The 21,731-nt window shown below is 38.4% G+C and overlaps 1 protein-coding gene and 1 pseudogene across 1 annotated transcript in view; one reads left to right on the top strand and one right to left on the bottom strand.

The window, feature by feature from the left end:
- Positions 1-21,731, bottom strand: part of TESK2 (testis associated actin remodelling kinase 2) — a 137,126-nt gene that overhangs the window by 48,623 nt on the left and 66,772 nt on the right. The gene's annotated exons all lie outside the window — the stretch shown is intronic.
- On the top strand, positions 373-1,525 carry LOC114224234 (aminoacyl tRNA synthase complex-interacting multifunctional protein 1-like; annotated as a pseudogene).

Genomic DNA, 21,731 nt, shown 5'->3' with positions numbered 1-21,731 from the left:
TAAAGTCTCTGAAGTTAGAGGGTGTGGGCTCAAATCCCACCTCCACTCTACTAGGCAAGCATTAGTTTCCTTTTCTGTAAAATAGGATAACATTGTCCACAACACAAGGTCGTTGGAAGAGATTAATGAAATAACGAAATATAAAGTCCAAAGAACAGTGACTGGTACAAAGAGTTCAAAAAAAATAAGTAATTATTATAATTATAACTTAAACGTGGACCAGGTGAGAATCAAATTCAGTCACAAAGTGAATGGGCAGGAAAGCTTCTTTCTTTTTTTCTTTTAAAGATTTTATTTTTAGGCTCCAGACTGAGGCTTTCTGGGTGAGGCTCCCCAGGTTGCTCTGTCTACCGATTCATGATTTTCTGCCGTTTTTGGCAAAAATGGCAACTAATGGTGCTGTTCTGAAGAGACTGGAACAGAAGGGTGCAGAAGCAGATCAAATTGTTGAATATTTAAAGCAGCAAGTTGCTCTTCTTAAGGAAAAAGCAATTTTGCAGGCAACTTTGAGAGAAGAGAAGAAACTTCGAGTTGAAAACGCTAAATCAGGGGTGCCTGGGTGGCTCAGTTGTTAAGCGTCTGCCTTCGGCTCAGGTCATGATCCCAGGCTCCTGGGATCAAGCCCCGGATCGGGCTCCTTGCTCAGTGGGAAGCCTGCTTCTCCCTCTCCCACTCCCCCTGCTTGTGTTCCCTCTCTCACTGTGTCTCTCTCTATCAAATAAATAAAATCTTAAAAAAAAGAAAATGCTAAATTAAAGAAAGATATTGAAGAATTGAAACAAGAGCTAATTCAGGCAGAAATTCAAAATGGAGTGAAACAAATACCATTTCCATCTGGTACTCTGCTGCAAGCTAATTCCACAGTTTCTGAAAATGTGATACAGTTTAGACCAATAACAACTATAATTTCTGGTGCCAAAGAACAGATAGGAGGAGGAGCAGAAGAAAAGAAGATGAAAGAGAAAACTGAAGTGAAAGGAGAGAAAAAGGAGAAAAAACAGCAGTCAGTAGCAGGAAGCACTGACTCTAAGCCAGTAGATGTTTCTTATCTGGATCTTCGAGTTGGTTGCATCATCACTGCCAGAAAACACCCTGATACAGATTCTTTATATGTGGAAGAAGTAGATGTTGGAGAAACAGCCCCAAGAACAGTTGTCAGTGGCCTGGTGAATCGTGTTCCTCTTGAACAGAGGCAAAATCAGATGGTGATTTTACTTTGTAACCTGAAACCTGCAAAGATGAGGGGAGTAATATCTCAAGCAATGGTGATGTGTGCTAGTTCACCTGAGCAGGTTGAAATCTTGGCACCTCCTAATGGGTCTGCTCCTGGAGACAGAATTGTTTTGATGCTTTTCCTGGAGAACCTGACAAGGAGCTGAATCCTAAGAAGATGATTTGGGAGCAGATCCAGCCAGATCTCTTTACTAATGATGAGTTTGTAGCTACATACAAAGGAGCTCCCTTTGAGGTGAAAGGAAAGGGAGTGTTTAGGGCTCAAACTATGACCAACAGTGGCATAAAATAAAATACTTCATTTACTGAACTACATTGGAGAAAATTTTAATAACAATAAAAAGAAATATATTTGTCACTTGTACCTAAAATTTAAAAAAAAATCTTATTTTTAAATAATCTCTACACCCAAATAGGGCTCGAACTCATGACCCCAAGATCAAGTGTCCCATGCTCTGCCAACTGAGACAGACAGGCACCCCAAAAAGCTAGTTTTTATGTGCCCACTCTCCTCTTCATTCCCTAACCCTTGTCCCTACCTCCACTTCCTGCTTTGGAAAAGTGGGACATTTAACTTCATTCATCTGTCAGTTTCTTTACTATGAAAATCATGACCTAATATGGAAGAGGGTGAGTAGGAGGAATGTGGGGCAGGTAAAAGTCTAACAAATAACGAACATAATACAGAATGCTGAAAGACTGACTCTGGAATGCTGACTGTTTCTGACCAGCATGGCAGTGTCTATAACCTATGCAGAAAGAGCATTTGAGAGTGTCAGTTACTGTCAGAGAAACTAGTTGGGTAAAAAAGAGGAGGCTGGGGGCATCTGGGTAGCTCAGGTGGTTAAGCGCCTACCTTCAGCTCAGGTCATGATCCCGGGGTGCTGGGATCAAGCCCCACATTGGGCTCCCTGCTCAGTGGGGAGCCCCCTTCTCCCTCTGCTGCTCCCCTGCTTATGCTGTTAAATAAATAAATTCAATTTAAAAAAAAAAAGGAGGAAGCTGTAGTGGAACAGAGGAAATATAAAGAAGATAATGAGAAAACAGTTAATCTGAGGGAGTTGCAGTTGTTACAGGTATCCTTAAAATAGGTCACTTTTCTCTAAGTATCTGTACAACTCCCTAGTCATTGGAATTATGAGAATCAGCATGCCATTCATTTATTAAACAATTATTTTTTAAATTTACTTTTTATTTTTTATTTAAATTTAAGTTACTTAACATATAGTGTATATTGGTTTCGAAGTAGAATTTAGTGATTCATCACTTACATATAACATCCAGTGCTCATCCCAACAAATACCCTCCTTAATGCCCATCACCCATTTAGCCCACCTCCCTTCCAGCAACCTTCAGTTTGTTCTCTATAGTTAACAGTCTCTTATGGCTTGCCTCCTCTTCTGTTTTTATCTTATTTTATTTTTCCTTCCCTTCCAGTATGTTCACCTGTTTTGCTTCTTAAATTCCATATATGAGTAAAATAATATGCTATTTGCCTTTCTTTGCCTGACTTATTTTGCTTAGCATAATACCCTCTAGTTCCATCCACATCGTTGCAAATAAACAATTCTTTATTGAGTGGCTACTATGTGCAAGGCTTTAGAGACAGGACAGTGAATAAAACAAAGTCCCTGCTCTCACAGAACTTTCATTCTAGGGCTCATTCTGTTGGAAGGCAATTGTAATAAAAAGTTAAATGGGTATTTTGCAGAATGTGGCTAAACTGTATGCATAAATAGCTGTTTTTAGTGAGCCTCCTACAGAAAGGATGCTTCTCTTCAGATTAAGTAGTATCCCTACCTGAGAATAATTCTATTCCCAGGGCACCTGGGTGGCTCAGTTGGTTAACTGTCTCCCTCCAGTTCAGGTCCTGATCCCAGGATGCTGGAATCAAGCCCCATGTCAGGCTCCCTGCTCAGCGGTGTCTGCTTCCCCCCTTTCCTCCCCGCTCATGCTCTCATCATGCTCTCTCTTGCTATCTCTGTCGCTCTCTCTCTCAAATAAATAAATAAAATCTTAAAAAGAGAATAATTCTATTCCTATTACCCCATCATAGCAAAAAGAGATAAAGTAAAATATGATAAGTTACATTTCTTTCTTCATTATGGCTTTCCCAACTATACCAGGCCCTACCAGGGGTGGCTAACTATGGCCCACTATTTTTTATAATTTTTTCAAGATTTTATTTATTTATTTTTGTGCACGCACACACAAGAGACAGAGAGAGAGTGCATGAGCAAGGGAGGGGCAGAGGGAGAAGCAGACTCCCTGCCGAGCAGGGAACCCAATGAGGGACTCCATAACAGGACCCTGGGACTATGACCTGAGCAGAAGGCAGACGCCTAACCGACTGAGCCACCCAGGCACCCAGTTTTTATAATTTTTTATTGGAATACAATCATGGTATTGTCTATGACAGCTTAGTTGTGATAGAGACTGTATGACTTGCAAAGACTAGAATATTTACTGTCTAGTCCTTTACAGAAAAAGTTTGCTGACCCTTGCACTAGAGCATAGGGATCTAACCATTCCCATCTAGGGGAACTTAAGTTACTTAATCTTTAAAAATCTCAACATCCTCAGCTACAAAAATGGACCTAGAAATAACACCATCTTAGAGGCTTCTTAGGAGGATTAAATGGAATAGTTCAGGTATACTATTTAGCAATGTCTAACCCATGCTCAAATAAAACTTAGTGGCTTTTAATTGATCATCATTAATGATCCTAAATTATGCCATCCCTTACATGGCTATTAGGGTCACCTTCCAAAACACAAAATATGTCATTACCTTCTTCATAACGCTTCAAAGGCTCCCTTCTGCCTATACTATAATGTTGAAATTCCTTACCACAGTATTTAAAACTTGATCTGCTCCAACTTATCTTTGGATCCTCGTATTTTCCCAAAAGCCTTATTCTTTGCCCATCTCTTCATCTCCTCTGGTTCTATCTTACAAATATACTTAAATTTCCCCCCATCTTAAAAAATGCTTCTCTTGCCTCCTCCCTAAAATAGGATACAAATTCACTGTTTTCATTTGTTACCAAACTTTAATAGGTTACATTCACTATCTACATTTTTTTAACCTTCACTCATTCTTAAACTCATTAAAATGGGCCTTCTGCCCATATCACTCTTTTGTAACTTCCTTACTATGAAGGATTCAGAGTTTTATTTATTTCTGCATTTCTAGTACCTAGTATAGTATCTGGCACATAGTAAGAAAGCTCTCAGTAAAGATTTGAATGGCATGAGTGATTTTTATGACCTACAAACTTAAGTTCAAGCTCTTCTCTGAGTTGGAAGACTATTTTATTTCATTTTACTGAAAATCATCCTTCCAGGATTAGCTAAAACTTCATCTTCTCTACGTTGATCTCCTGGATATCTTCAGCTAGCGTTATTCCTCTCTCTTCCTCCTCCTCCCCCCAACAATACTGCTATGCACTTTTCACCCTGCTTTGAAAGATTGCTCATAAGCGTAACAGGTGGTCCAGGGTCTGAAGTAAGACTGCTTGTATTTGAATCCTGGCTCTGCCACTTCATAATAACCTCTCCATATTTTAGTTTCTTCACAAGCAAAATGGAAGTGTTACTATTACCTAACGCAAATGGTTATTGTGAAGATGAAATAACTTGGGCTCCTGGAACATAATAAGCACTAGAATATGTTAGCTATTCTTCTTCTTCTTTTAACATTTCTAACTCCTTCTCCAGGCTGGAATATAAGAAAGGTTTTCAAGAACACAGATCTCTTCTCATTTGTTTCTATATACAGTGCCTGATACACAATGCTTTGCACATAAGATACTAAACAAACACTTCTTTAATGCAAAAGCAATAATCACCAAATTAGCTTGACAATGCAAATTCATTTTCTAAGAAAGAACATTTAGAGGCAGGTACAAGGCTGGAAAGCCAAGAGGTATTTATTTTATTTAATCAAATATTTATATAGAACCTAGGCAATAGGATTCTACTAGCAAAACAATGACTACATTTTAAAGTCATGGGCCTCCTAGAAGCTGAGAAGACCTGGTTTGGGTGTGATACACCCCCACAGGCCCACCATTCACTATGACCACATCATCTACAGAGATGTCACAGCCAGCACATTCAGGCAGACACTGGGTTCATGTGACAGTTTGCTGTCTACCTTCACCCCCCCACACCCCTGACTCATACCACCACATCACAGTGGTGCAGCACAACTCTACTTCTCTGTGAAACTTTTCTGCCTGACCTCCTCAACCTCACTTCCTTTCCACCACCCACCACATCCAAACAGTGTCACAGAGCTCACAAGCTCAGACAGGCAATAGCTTTACACTGGAAGAAGAGCTTGAGCAGAGTTCATTATTCCAGTTGCTATAAAAACCATATACTTTAAAAGGGAAATATCAATCATCCTTAACAAGGAGGTGATATAAGCCTAGAAAAGTATTTAATGCCAACAGTAAGTTTTCACTGAAACTGTTAGTGTTAATTATATTAAAATATAAGTTGTGGATGAATCCTCAAATCTTTTTTGGTATGAGACCAGACCTAAAAAAATACATTTTGAATGATTCTCACTCCCACTACCACCACCCAAAATCATACCAGCTGAATTACTTAGCTCAGGAAGAGAGCGCTTTGTTAATGTATGTGCTTGAGACTAAGTGATTACTGAAATTTATTATTTTTAGTTTCATACTACACACACACTCATGTTAAGAAGTAGGAAGTTGTTTTTTAGACCAGTGCTTCCTAAATTTTAATGTGCAAACAAATCACCTGAGAATTATGTAAATTGCAGGTTCCAATTCTATAGGTCGGGGCAGGGGGAAGCTGAGCGTCTGAATTTCTTTCTTTTCTTTTTCTTTTTAAGATTTTATTTATTTATTTGAGAGAGGGAGAGCACAAAGGGAGAGTGAGAAGGAGAAGCAGACTCCCTGCTGAGCAGAGAGCCCGATGTGGGACTTGATCCCAGGACCCTGAGATCATGACCTGAGCCAAAGACAGACACTTAACTGACTGAGCCACCCAGGTGTCCCGAGTCTGAATTTCTAATAAGCTCCCAGCTGATGCTGATGCTGCTAGATCTCTGGACCACATACTGAGTACCAAGGCTCAATCTAGACAAAAGACAGCTGATCACCCACTCTAAAGTTAGTAAGATCATAAGAGGAAACTCCCAATCTGATACTACTGGTAAACTAGACTTTGACCAGAGACTTAATTTGCCTTAGTCTTTCCTGTAGCATGATTTACTATTTTCCATAAAGTGTCCTTACCATGCTTTTATATACCCTTTGACTTTTCTAAGGCTGTTTCCACTGCCTAGAATGCCCTCATTTCTACATAGTTAGATTCTACCCACCCTCAAAGCCCAGTTCAAATACTTCCCTTCCCACAAAACAAATCTGGCTCCCTCTAAGTACTTCTGAACTAGCATGCTTCTGAACTACCAAGACACTCCATCTACACCACTCTCCTAGGGTATCATCATTTCCTACCTTTATGTTTTATAAAATGAAATGAATTCTCTTGCCTGTCATATGACACAGTATATAAATACTTGCTAGGTAAATTTTTTTTTAAAGATTTTATTTATTTTTCAACAGAGAGAGAGACAGGGAGAGAGGGAACAGAAGCAGGGGGAGTGGGAGAGGGAGAAGCAGGCTTCCCGCGAAGCAGGGAGCCCAACGCGGGACTTGATCCCAAGACCCTGGGATCATGACCTGAGCTGAAGGCAGACGCCTAACGACTGAGCCACCCAGGCGCCCGCTGGGGAAATTTAAAACATGACTCCGACCACTGAAAAATTATAGAATGCCTACTATGTGGCAGGCACTAGTAATGATTATATGATTATGATAGCAACTGATTCGTAAAGAGCACTTAACTATGCAGGCATTGTTTTTATATTATATTCATTTAATCCTCATAATAATCCAATGAAGTAATACTTTTTTCATCCCAATCATATTGATAAAGAAACTTAGGCTCTGAGAAATAAAGTAACCTGCCCAAAGTTATACAGATAATATGTGGCAGAGCCAGGAATCCAACCTAAACAGTGGGTTCTGTGCTCTTAATCACAATGTATATTACCTCTCCATATAGTTATAAAAAGGGTAAAAAAAAATGAACAAGACACAATACCTTTCGTTAAGAAGCTATTGGCTACTCAAAAAGTTTCTGTGGCAGCTCAGCTCCAGATCAAAGTCCAAATTCGTTAACATGTTTATTCAGGAGTGTGAATGATCTGACCCACACCTCTTCCCTTATCTCCTATTACATCCACCTACATTCTCTATGTTTTAGTATATAAGCTGCTACTCCTAAAAATGTCCTAAATTCTCCCACTTCCATACTGTTGCTAGAATGAATCCATCTGGAATCCACTTTTCAAAGCTCTATCAATTCTTAAAAACTCAGTGCAGGGGCACCTGGGTGGCTCAGTCGTTAAGCATCTCCCTTCGGCTCAGGTCATGATCCAGGGGTCCTGGGACAAAGCCCCACATCGGGCTCCCTGCTCCGTGGGGAGCCTGCTTCTCCATCTCCCACTCCCCCTGCTTGTGTTCCTTCTCTCGCTGTGTCTCTCTCTGCCAAATAAATAAAATCTTAAAAAGAAAAAAAAAGTCAGTGCAAGAACATCTCTAAAGAATGACAATAACAACAACAGCACCCAATATTTATATACCATTTAGTATGCCAGGCACTGCCATGTATCAAGTCATTTGATTGTTAAAACCGCCCTTTGAGAATGTTTATAATAATTCCTATCACAGAGATATAATTTCAAATATTTCCCTAATCTTTCTAATCCAATGTAACCTTTCTCTTCCCTATACATTTATATCACTCTATTTAAAACTCTGTTATAACCCTTGGGGTGTCTGTGTGGCTCAGTGGTTAAGCGTCTGCCTTCGGCTCAGGTCACGATCCCAGGCTTCTGGGATCAGCCCCACATCAGGCTCCCTGCTCACCGGGAAACCTGCTTCTTCCTCTCCCATTCCTCCTGCTTGTGTTCCCTCTCTTGCCGTCTGTCAAAAAATAAATAAAATCTAAAAAAAAAAAAACCTCTATTATAACACTTATCAGGCCTGCCTTCTACATCAAGTTTTATCTATGTCAGCTTCTTCCACTAAATTACAAGGTTCTTGAGGGCAGGGATCTTATATGTGGAAGAGAATGGCTATTTATTCACTAAATTGCTTCCCTTTTCCTCCTTAAGTAAACGACATTTCCCAGTGTCTACACCAGATGGTTAACACCATAACACTGAGCTCTGGACAGTGGTATAGGGGCAGAAATGATTATGTCATTTCTAGGCCTGTCCCATAAAAACCTCAACCCTATCCTCTACACTTTCCTCCTTCATCTGTCAGCAGATGCAGAAGATCCAGTGAAGGAATCTGAGGCCCAATCCTAGGCAAAAAAAAAAAAAAGCTCCCCTTCTACCTCTACCCAACATGCATTGAACTAGGACATAAATAAGAAACAAGCCTTTACGGGGCACCTGCCTGGATTGGTTGGTGGAGCATGCTACTCTTGATCTCGGGGTTATGAGTTCAAGCCCCATATTAGGTGTAGAGAGATTACTTAAAAACTTAAAAAAAAAAGAAAGAAAAGAAACCAAACCTTTAAATCAGTAAGATTTTATGTAGTTTACTACAGTAGTTAGCCCTCCTGGAATAAATATACCATGTAGTTGTATGTCTCTGTATATACCTAAAACACTGCCTTGTTCATAGTTAGCACTTAGTAAATTTATTTACTGAATTCAATTAAAAGCTAAATTTCTTAATTCCAAAGAGGGATCTTTCCTAAGTTCTACTATTATCCAGCAGTCTCCAAAATGGGGAATGAGCATGATTATCCACTGAAGTATGGGAAGAAAATTAGAATTTTTACCTATATTATTTTTATATAAAAAGGAGAAAATGAGTTTTAGTAATATTTAATATAGGTTAAAAGTAGCAGTTAGAGATTTGCTCAAAATGTTTTCCTAATGGAATACTATGACAGGCAGAAGACGTCCAAAGATATCCATGCTCTAACCCCCAAAACCTGTGAATATGTTATGTTATATGGAAGGTAATTGATTAAAGTTGCAGATGGAATTAAGGTTGCTAATCAGCTGACTTTAAAAGATTTTTATTTACTTATTTGTCAGAGAGAGAGAGAGAGAGCACAAGCAGGGGGAGCAGCAGAGGCAGAGGGAGAAGCAGGCTCCTCACTGAGCAGGGAGCCCGATGCGGGACTCGATCCCAGGACCCTGGGATCATGACCTGAGCCCAAGGCAGATACTTAACTGACTGCACCACCCAGGCATCCCTCTAATCAGCTGACTTTAAAATAGGGAGATTATCCTGGATTATCAAGTGTTACCCCACACTCGCAATGTTACCACAGTGGTCCCCAAAGGTAGAAGCGGGAAGCCAAAAAGTTAGTATTAGAGCGATACAATATGAAAAAGAATCAGCTGGTCACTGTTGGCTTTGAAGATGGAAGGAGCTACAAGCCAAGGAATGCAAGCCACTAGAAACTGAAAAAAGTAAGGAAACAGATTCTCCCCTAGAGCCCCCAGAAAGAAACACAGCCCTCTCAATACCTTGATTTTAGCCCAGTAAGATCCACATCAGACTTCTGACCTATAGAACTGTAAGATAATGAATTTGTGTTGTCTTAAGCCACTAGGCAATTTGTTATGGCAGCCATAGAAAACTAATGATACATAATAAAAAGAAATTATGGGTTACTATCTTATGTTATGTTTACAGATGTAGGATAGACTTTGGGCTTTGACTGCTAAACAAGCACAAGGAGGGGCGCCTGGGTGGCTCAGTTGGTTGAGCACCTGACTCTTGATTTCAGCTTAAGTCATGGTCTCAGGGTCATGAGATCAAGCTGCATGTCAGGCTCTGTCCTTAGCACAGTCTGCTTGGGATTCTCACTCTCCCTCTCCCTTTGCCCCTCCCTCTGCTCTGTCTTTCTCTCTCTCAAATAAATAAAGAAAAATCTTTTAAAAAAAATAAAAAACAAGCACAAGGAAAATAACATTATTATGTTCCTTGGTAGCATTTACCTCCTCTCAAATATTTATTGAGCTCACAATTCTGCTCTCAGGGTTAAACATTAAGGTTTAAATACACTGTCCCTCCTCAAAAGTTTATTACCTAAACAGAAGAGGGAGAGGTGTGACAGCAGTCTAAAACACATCTAGCTGTTCTCACTCTGAAAAAAAAAAAAAAAACACAAAACACTAACACCACTGTTATTTTTGGACCTGCTCAATACTACATAACAGGATCTAGTAAGAGTTCTGTGGTCATTATATCAAAGCTGTCCAGAAAATTACTACTTGTTGCTAACCTACAATGTACCTAGAAACTGTGCTAAGTGTTTTATATGTATGACCTGAGTTTAATTACCCTCATTTTATCATCTAGGAAAATGACGTTCAGAGCATTTAAATGACTTGACAAAGGTTGGAGATGTACTGGGATCTGGATCTGTTTGGCTCCAAAATCTGTGTTTTGCTCTGTAACATGGGTATGAAAGAAAAAAGGCCAATGGTTCAATAACTTCATTTTTGGGGTGCATGGGTGGCACAGGCGGTTGAGTGACCAAATCTTGGTTTTGGCTCAGTTCATGATCTCAGGGTCAAGGGATTGAGCCCTGTGTGGGGCTCCACACTCGGCATGGAGTCTGCTTGAGACGCTTTTTCCCTCTGCCCCTCCTCCCTGCACACTATCTCCAAAATAAATAAATAAATCTTTAAAAATAATAAATTCATTTTTTATTCATAAAAAAATAACAGCCTATCTGTAAATCAATGAAAATCTAACTGGTTTGCTTTACAAGCCTTTCTACTGCCAACTTTGAGCAATAAGCAGCATCCATGTTGTAGGACTTCTTCTGACCTGTACTGGCCTTTCCAGAAAAATGTCTGGCTCCAAAGTTATGGCAAACACAATTAAGAGGTCTGAAACAAACCTGTAATAGAATATTAAAATGTGAGCAGGATTTTTATATTAATATACTTTCTAAAAGCCCTACATCTGAAGTCTACTTATACTGGTTTACTTTTCTTTAAAAAAGTTTTTCCAGAAGTTTTGATATATTTTTATCTTATTTCCTCCCATAATTGAAGGAAAGGCCCTGCAACATACTCAACAAGATTCCACTAAGCTTTAATATGTGGCACTAAAATGAACTGCTTTGCATTCTACTCCCAAATAAAGCAAAGTTACCATCACTCTCTTGGACCAGAAAAAATTACCAATAACCAAAAAGGAGAAGAAAGGCCAATGCCTCAGATCTCAAGTCCCAAAAGAGCTATGAATCTAGACCCATAAAAAAAGCAGTAATATCTTTTGGTAAAGCTTGCGGCAGTTCAAACGTGTTTTAGAGGTATTACCATCATGGAAAACTGGTTGTGCTAGGTCCTAGCTATGAGAACTCAAAGAAAACTCAGCTGAACAGACATTAACCACCAAGGCCTCACATTAGGTGACACCAAACAGAGCTGGTTCAGTCTGGCTTTCTCTTTTCTGTCCACAGTTTTTATAGTCCGATTTTAAGATAGCTAAAGGCAAGTAAGCATTGCTCACAATCACTAGATCATGTAGACAGCACTACATATAATAACCAATGAAGTTTACAGTCTAATTTTGCTTTCTTCTAGTAAAACAATACAAAAATTTAAAAAGTTAAAAAAAGATCTGCCTGCTTATAAATATTAAACCAGTATAATAAATAAAAAAATCCTAGATTTCTGAGAGAAAAACAAATATTCTCTATTTTGAATAACAACTTGAAAGTAAACTGAGACTGAGAGTTAAACTCATTCTGTAAGTATTTTATTTCACAGAAAAGTTTAAACCACATTGCTCAAAATTGCCATGGAAGCAGCAAAATACTAAATCTCCTGGCAAAGGCAGAACTATTAATACATAAATATGACTTTAAATGTTCCCCAAATTTTTTTTTAATCCAGGAAGTTCAGAAGAGAACTAATATCCACAGATCCAAGTATCTAGATTATCTCCCCAAGCACTGAAAATGTTTCTTCCTCCTTCCCAAATGTATCTTTTATTCTAAGATGACTCATAAACTCACACCCAAATAGCGAAGTATAAACACAAACTTCAATTTATATGAGCATACTTCTGAAACAACACTCTCACATGATTTACTTCTTCCTCTTCTCCCAAAGTAGAAGAAATGTATAGAGGAAAGAGAACAATTCAATCTAAGAAGCATGTGTCAAGAAAATGAATATGTTCCAGGTCTGTCCTCTCTATAGATAAACAGAACATTTAAAAAATTTTTTTTACTACCTGTCACATATAAACTAAGCACAGTGATAGGCAAAGGAGACTCAGCGGGTGCCAGAGAAATAAACATGATCGTCCCTTCTTCAGAGTTCACAGACAAATAATGAAAATGATGGATTACATTTATTAAGCACTTACAATGTATCTGATACTATTCTAAGTACTTTACAGGTATTACCTCATTTAATTCTTATGAAAACATTATGTTATAGGTACTATTATTACCTCCATTTCACAGATAAGAAAACTGAGGAGAGATTAAGTTGCTTGCCCAGTGTCACACAACTTGCAAATGGCAGAGTCAGGACTGGATTCTTAACTCTTAAGCTTTATGTTCTATAGCCTCAATATATGATGCTTCAGATGATTATGACTACAGTAATAACAATAATATATTAATAGTTAATGTTTAGTGCCTTGCACTGTGATAAGTTCTTTATCTCATTTAATTCTCCCATCAATCTAGTACAGTAGTACTATTGTTACTCTTTACTTCATAGATGAGAAAACTGAGGTTATAGAAGTGACATAATTTGCCAAAGGTCTCCTAACTACTGAGAGACACAACTATCCTGAACCTCTCCTCTGAATTCCAGACCCGTTTATCCAACTGCCAGCTTGATAACTCCTGATGTCTCATCCCCAAAACCTGCTCCCCATGCAGTCTTCTCCAATGTAGTTACTGGCAATTCAATTTTCCCAGTTGTTCAAGTCAAAGCCTAAGTAAGAGTTATCCTTGACTCCTTCCCTTGTGCTAATATCCCACACCCAATCCATTAGGAAATCCCACTGTCTCTACTAAAAAAATACCCAGAATCCAACTGTTTCTCTCTACCTTCCTTGCTACCAACACCATCCAAGCCATCTTCAGCTCCCTCTAGATTACTCCAATAGTGTCCTAAGTTAATTTTCATCAGTTAAACATTTACATAGCTTCAAATAAGTATATAATGAAAAATAACAGTCCCCCGGCCTGCCCATACTACCACTGAATCCTGGTCCCCAGAGGAAACCACTCTAAACTCTTTTAGTTGTTTCTTCTATTTACCATCATAGCTCTAGCGATCTACTGATTATACTGCTATTTCTCACCTTCTACTGACTTTCCCATGTGCAGGCTGAGGATTCAGCCCTCTTAAATTATTTCCCTTCCAATATTTGTATAAGACAGTCTTGGGTCTCCAAAGCAATCTACAGATTTAATGCAATTCCTATCAAAATACTCGTAGCGTTTTTCACAGAACAAGAATAATCCTAAATTTGTATGGAACCACAAATGACCCCAAATAGCCAAAACAATCTTGAAAAAGAAAAAAGAAGCTTGGAGGTATCACCATTCCTGATTTCAAGTTATACCACAAAAGCTATAGTAATAAAAACAGTATGGTACTGGCACAGAAATAGACACATAGATCAATGGAACACAATAGAAAGCCCAGAAATAAATCTACAATTACACGGTCAATTAATCTTTGACACAGGAGCCAAAAATATGCAATAGGAAAAAGTCTCTTCAACAAGTAGTGTTGGGAAAAACTGGATAGCTACATACAGAAGAATGAAACCAGGCCACTTTCTTATACTACATGCAAAAATAAACTCAAAATGGATTAAGACCTACAAGTGAGGCCTCAAGCTGTAAAATCAAGAAGAGAACACAGGCAATAATTTCTCTGACATTGGTTGTAGCAACATTTTTCCTTTTTTTAATTTAAATTTCAGTTAGTTAACATACAGTGTAATGTAATATTAATTTCAGGTGTGCAATATAGTGATTCAACACTTCCATACAATACCCAGTGCTCATCACAACAAGTGCACTCCTTAATCCCCAACCTTCCACCCACCTCCCTTTTGGTAACCATCAGTTTGTTCTCTATAGTTAAGAGTCTGTTTCTTGGATTGCCCCTCTCTCTTTTTTCTCCCCTCTGCTCATTTGTTCTGTTTCTTAAATTGCACAAATGTGTGAAATTATATGGCATTTGTCTTTGACTGACTTAATTCACTTGGCATAATACTCCATCCATGTCATTGCAAATGGCAAGATTTCATTCTTTTTAATGGCTGAATAATATTATATTATATGATATTGTATCTATATACCACGTCTTCTTTAGAAGGTATAATGCTAAGTAAAATAAGTCAGAGAAAGATAAATGCCATATGATTTCACTCATATGTAGAGTTTAAGAAACAAAACAAATGAACAAAGAAAAAAGGGACAAACCAAAAAACAGATTCTTAACTATAGAGAACAAACTGATGGTTTCCAGAGTAGAGAGGGTGGGGGGATGGGTGAAATAGGTGATGGGGATTAAAGAGTACACTTATTATGATGAGCACTGAGTAATGTAAAAAATTGCTGAATCACTGTATCGTACACCTGAAACTAATGTAATACTGTACATTAATTTTACTGGAATTTAAAAAAAAGAAAAGAAAATATGACTACCACAGACAGTTCAGTGAAAAAAGATTTAAAAAGATACTACAATAAACATCTATGACAATTTTTTAAAAAAGAAAAAAGAAAAAAGAAGGATCTAGAAAGAAATAGGTAGAAAGATGATAGTGGGATGCCTGGGTGGCTTATTTGATTGAGTGCAATTCAGCTCAAGTCATGATCTCAGGGTCATGAAAAGGAGCCCAGAGCCAGGCTCCAGGCTCAGCTGGGGTGGGGGGAGGCAGGTCTGCTTGTCCCTCTCCCTCCCCATGCCCCTCCCCTTCTACTTCCCTCCCTCCACCCCTCCCCACATGTGTGTGAGCTCTCTCTCTCTCAAATAGATCTAAAAAATCTTAAAAAAAAAAAAAATGATAGCAAGTCCCAGGGTGACTCCTGGGCAAGTCTAGAGAATAAGCAGTCCAAACTAGAACAGAAGGATCAAGAGCTCCAGGAGAGATGCTTGAGGGAAGGATGTTTGAGGAAAGAATTTTTAGATTTCCAGATCTGTTTGGCAGAGTGGAAATGCATATTCAGAAGAATTTTACAGTTCTGTCTGCAGCTTTGGGAAGAATTAGTGGTGGGCATATAATAACTAAGCAAATGAAAAATTAGGCCAAACACAAAAAATTGTGCAAGGAATAAAATGTAATTATATTTTTTGGCCTAGTAGTGATTATAATCAGTCATAATAATATAAATGCCAAGCCTTGATTTGTTTCTCCTGAATATTAATTTTACCTAAGATTGTCTAAGTTTTTAATTTTAATTCTGGTATAGTTAACAAACAGTGTTACATTAGTTTCAGGTGTACAACCACTTGATGGTTTGAAAGAGGGTATAAGGGAAAGATATTAAGGATGATTTCTAGGTTTGTAACCTAAGTAATAATAGCAGTAATGGCAATTCCATTTGCTGAGATGGGAGAAGTCTAGAGAGGAAAAAATGGGGGTGGGGTGGAAAAATAATCAATAGCGGTCCATAATAGGTGCTCAATAAATGGTAGCCATTGCTTACATTAAAAATCATCTTCTCTAATATCTCAGTTTTATCTCAGTAAAAATAAATTTTTAAAAAAATCATCTTTCTGGGGTTGTACTACTTCACTACCCACAGACAATGACATAAATATTACTGAAGCTTATTCCATATTTTATTTTACAAAATTTTTCTAGTTATATGAAATTAGAACTTAGACACAGTCCTGAGTCATTAGACCTTCTACTTTGGCTCAGAGAAGAGAAAAAAATGTTAAGACCTCTTTGCCAACATGCTAGTGTTATATAATTTGCTTTGAGGGCTATAGTGAGACTCTTCCACCTAATTACTCACTAGAATTGCAATGATGAAATCAGAAAGATCCATTTTAATCCAGCATTTTTAAATGTGTCCCATTTATTCTGGACCACGTGTGTGTGTGTGCGTGTGTATGTGCATGGCCACCTGAGATAATGTACACACATCTGAGATAATATATTTTTTAAACCTGATCTTTTACGAATTATTCAACATTAATTCACTGTGGATTTCTAACCACTGATCTGGTCCATTCCCCTAGTTTAACGAAGGAAAAAAAACAAAGCCCAGAGGTCAAATAACTGGTCCAAGAGAACACAATTAGGAAATCACGAAGTTGTGTTAAGTGCATATAAGGAATAGTGGAAGGTAGAGCTAGAAAAACAGATCAGACCTTAACTGTCAGTGTAAAGGATTTTTGACTCAATTCTGAAATAAAAGGTTTACAAGAAATAAGCTACACAATTAGAGTTGTGTATCAGGAAGAGAGAAAAGGGGGGCAAAAAGATAGGGAAAACAATTCACTCCAGGCAAAATTCAAGAGGGCTGAACCAACAAATGTATAAAGGAAAGAACAGATGCAAAAGCCTTTGAAGATTTAGAATCAAGCACTTATTTTCTGATTAGAAGCAAGGAATAAAAGGAGTAACTAGGGGTGCCTGGATGGCTCAGTCAGTTAAACTGCTGCCTTTGGCTCAGGTCATGATCCCAGGGCCTGGGATCAAGCCCTGCATTGAGCCTTGCATTGGGTTCCCTGCTCAGCGGGGAGCCTGCTTCTGCCCCTCTCTTTCTCTCTCTGTCTCAAATAAATAAATAAAATCTTTAAAAGAAAGGAAAAGGAATAACTAAAGATGGCTTCAGGATTTTCAGAATGGTAATTGGAAAGATAGCTATCTTAATAACTGAGACTGGGAAAACATCCTGCCATATCCTCATAGTATTATATTTTTTTAAGATTTTATTTATTTATTTGACAGAGAGAGACAGCGAGAGAGGGAACACAAGCAGGGAGAGTTGGAGAAGCAGCAGCAGGCTTCCCAACCGAGCAGGGAGCCCGATGCGGGGCTTGATCCCAGGACCCTGGGATCATGACCCAAGCCGAAGGCAGACGCCTAACAACTGAGCCATCCAGGAGCCCCTCATAGTATTAGCTGTTAGTCTGTTTCCTAGATGTACAGTTTATTTCCCAAGGAGACTGGGAGACAACAGTATTCTACTTCCCTTTTATTCACCATGACATTGCAGCACAGGCCTGGACTGAGTAGTTCCAAGTAAATATTTGGTGAATTGAAAGCATATTCTCCATTTTAACAAAATGGCAACCACATTGTCACAAATGGCTTTTAAAGGGGAGCTAAAACAATTCTAAACAAAAGTTAGTAGACAGGAAAATAAATTCAGAATGTAGCCTAAAAAAATGGAAGCATGAGAATATGAACAAGGAATCTAAAAGAAATATTAAATTTCTCATGGCATAAAGAATAACAAAGAGGTATGAGAATGAATCTTGGTGCAGGTCCCTCAGAAAGACCATTGGGGAGTGGAAGTGAGCAGGGCATGGAATTGGATTACAAATCTTGAGCATAAGACTTCCTGGCATAAATAACCTTATTCACAAGAGGCCCAAACGATCAGTCCATGCAGTCAACAAAGTACTTTATTGTTCCTTGTTTTAACTGATAACTTAGAGCAACTGATGATGACAGAACCAATCTTAACTGTATCCATGTATTAAAAAAAAAAAAACATATACACAAACAAAATATACACACCTACTGCCTCTATGACTTACCAGGCCCATTCTTTTCCTTCCAACTAGAAATCTTAGGAGGGAGAAAGATAAAAGGAAAAAGAGGAAGTAGGGAGGTTGGGGTCAAGAAAAGAGAAATAAAACTGTAAAAGTTCAGTTCACTAACTCCTGCTGGGCACAAAACAGCTATGCCAGGAGAGGACCAAAGCATGCCCGGAGGATTAGATGCCTACCATCTGGCAGGTCATGCAGATAACCGTCTTTCCAAATCACCAATGCAGTGATTTTCCACCCAGTCTTTGTTTTCAAGCAGGAGACCCTTTCTTCAAAATTCTTACACAGAAGTTTAACATAAAACAGATAAAAAGTAGAGCCGCTCTTGCTGACTGAAGCAGAGTGGGGAACCAAAAGCCTCCTCTGCTCAGCAAGACCCCTCCCCCCCAGGGGTCAGCCTCTAAGGAGGCATGTCTATGAAAAACCTAGGGTTCTGAGAGAAGGATTTTTCCCAATTTAAATCTAATAATCTCAATTTGAGGGAAACTCTCGGTGCATATTTCTGCCCCAACTTCTGTACCTATAAAGGAGAGCTTGTAAGTGTCACAGCTTGAAAGCAGACTAGCCTTTTTTGTAGTAACAAAAAAATTTTAATTACAGAAACATTAAGTATTAATAGTAAATTTCTAAGACCAGAAAGCATATATAAAATAAAAATTCTAAGTATTCTGAGAATGGAACACAGTCATGCTTAGTTTCATATTTAAGGTCTCCTAAGGAAGTATAATAAATGTTTTTACTGCTATAGTTAGTACTCCTCTGAATAATGAAAGCCAAGAAGACTGCTTCCTCTAGGCCACTGGTAGGATAATTTCCTTTTGTTGTGTTCAACATATACAATAAAACTGAAGACACAAAGACATGAAAGATATGAACAATTAGAAGCTTTTTTAAATTAATTTTTTATTGAAATTCAATTTAATTAACACACACTGTATTATTAGTTTCAGAGATAGAATTTAAAAGCTTCTTTTTAAAAAGTCATCTCCAGGCTTTTAACCACAGTATATTTGAGACAGATGGCTTATGCAGAGCAAAGAGTCATCATCACAATGCCAAACCCACCAATTATTAACAATAATTATAATAATTTTCCTGTACTATGTACTTTCTGTGGATTATAACAGATCCACAGGCTTTTATGCAGTATCTCATTTGCTGGCTTAATGCCAAGATGAAGACAGAGTTAACACTTTTATATATCAGAAAACTTAGCTGAAAGCAAAGAAAAATACTTGTTGAAAGTTAAAAGGGAGGGGTATGTCATTCCTGAGTAGTGAAACCAAAAAGAGATAGGCTAAGTAAATAGATCAAAGGGACATCAGAATAGGAATGGTAACACTGGTCTCATCACACCATGTTTCTAGGCTGGACATATATATTAAGCAAAACAAGAGCAAAGACCTAGAGGGACTCTAACCCAGTATTTTCCAGTATAGTAGCCAGTAGCTTCATGTGGCAGTTTAATCAAATAAAAAACTTCAGTTCCTTGTTCCAACTAGCCACATTTCAATGCTCATTAGCCACGTGTGGCTATTGGACAGCACAGATAAAGAACATGCCCATCATTGCAGAAAGTTCTATTCAACAAATCACTCAAGCAGAAAACCTTTGAATGTATTAAAAACAGCAGCATTCGACAAATGGTTGGTGAATGAATGAATGACAAAAGACAGGTTTCCATGGGCCATAAAAAAAAAAAAAAAAAACCTAGCCAGAGAAAAAGAAATAATAGTAGCTAACATTTACTGGGCACTTCACATAAGCCAGATACTATACTAGGTATTTTATATGTACTAATTTAATGAACCCTCAATAACAACTCTATGATGTATTCACTGTCATTACTCTCATTTTATAGATGGGAAAACTAAGACTCAGACAGGTTAAGTAACTTTCCCAAGATCCAGGATTTGAATCCAGGCAGCTTGATCTAGAATCTAGAGGCTTCATTTTTTTTTAACATTTTATTTATTTATTTATTTTGGGGGGGGGGAGAGAGAGAGAATGTGTGTGCATGAGGCAGGGCAGAGGGAGCAGGAGAAGCAGACTCCCCACTGAGTGCAGAACTGCAGAGCTGGACTCCCGGACTCCAGGGCTCAATCCCAGGACCCTGAAATCATGACCTGAGCTGAAGTCAGATGCTTAACCGACTGAGCCACCCAGGTGCCCCTTGAGCCTTCATTTTTAACCATTATACTATACTATTCCACTTCCATTACATAAAAACTGTATTTAGAATTTTTGCCGTGATAGAATAAAATTTATTTAAAGTCTTTCTTCTCATGTATTCCCAGTCAAGTTCAATGGTAAAGAGAGTAAGAAAAATAGTGAAATAAAAAAGACTGTCAAGAAATATATCAAATGTGGGCGCCTGGGTGGCTCAGTTGGTTGAGCGACTGCCTTCGGCTCAGGTCGTGGTCCCAGAGTCCCGGGATCGAGTCCCACATCGGGCTCCCTGCTCAGCAAGGAGCCTGCTTCTCCCTCTGACCCTCCCGCCTCTCATGTACTCTCTCTCTCTCATTCTCGCTCTCTCAAATAAATAAATAAATCTTAAAAAAAAAAAAAGAAATATATCAAATGTTACTGATAGTTTGATCCCTCTGCATTGAGATAAAGGGCAATTTTAGTTTTCTTATTTAGTCTCTTATTTTGTTAACTCTGTTTTCTAAATGTTCCACAATGAAGATGTATCACTTTTATAAAAATATCAATAATAAAAATATTATTTTTAAGCAAAATGAAAATACAATAAGCTTAAAAATTCCTAAGCAGAATATCAAATCAAGACTCATCCATCTCATTCTCAAACATTATAGAGGCCCCCTAACTGATCTCTTAGCCATGAACCTCCCAATATTAAACCTGCGTTTTCTATCCGTTACCCACTATCACGCTAGTCCCTGCTCAGAATCCAATACACAGAGCATAAAATATACTCTTTTTGGCTTTATGAAAGCCATTCCTGCATAACTGCATTACGTTTCCACCTTTATCTACCAATACTATGCTATCAAATCCTCAGTTCTAGGAGAAGCACGGTAGGAAGAGCCCAGACCCCAGAGTCACATATCTTGACCAACACATAATCTCTTAGCTTCAGTTCCCTCAATCGTGATTAGTTATGAAGATTAAATCTTTTTTTTAAGATTTTATTTATTCATTTGAGAGAGAGAAAGGGTAGGAACAGGAGGAGGGGCAGAGGCAGAGGGAGAAGCAGGGAGCTCCATGTGGAGCTTGATCCCAGGACCCTGGGATCATGACCTGAGCCGAAGGCAGACGCTTAACCAACTGAGCCACACAGGTGCCCCAAAATTAAATCTTTAAATAGGTAAAGATTCAGCATACAAGCCTTCAATAAATGGTGGTTTTCTCATTATTGTTATTATTAGCCAAATGGGTTTTTATTCACTGATTCCTCAAAAAGCTTTGCACTTTTACCTCTGTGCTTTATTACTGTTTTGCTTCTTTTTTTTTCAGAGTTCCTTCCCTCTCTTCTAAAATCCTATTAAAATTCAAGTTATGGGGCACCTGAGTGGCTCAGTTGGTTAAGTGTTGCCTTCAGCTCAGGTCATGATCTCAGGGTCCAGGGATCAAGCCCCACATGGGGCTCCCTGCTCAATGG

Source organism: Eumetopias jubatus, unplaced genomic scaffold, assembly GCF_037043125.1.
Source record: "Eumetopias jubatus isolate StellerSeaLion01/CBP00866 unplaced genomic scaffold, mEumJub1_p1.0 scaffold_4, whole genome shotgun sequence".
NCBI lineage: Eukaryota > Metazoa > Chordata > Mammalia > Carnivora > Otariidae > Eumetopias > Eumetopias jubatus.
Note: the sequence above shows the minus strand (reverse complement) of the source record. Positions and strands in the feature narration are given on the sequence as shown.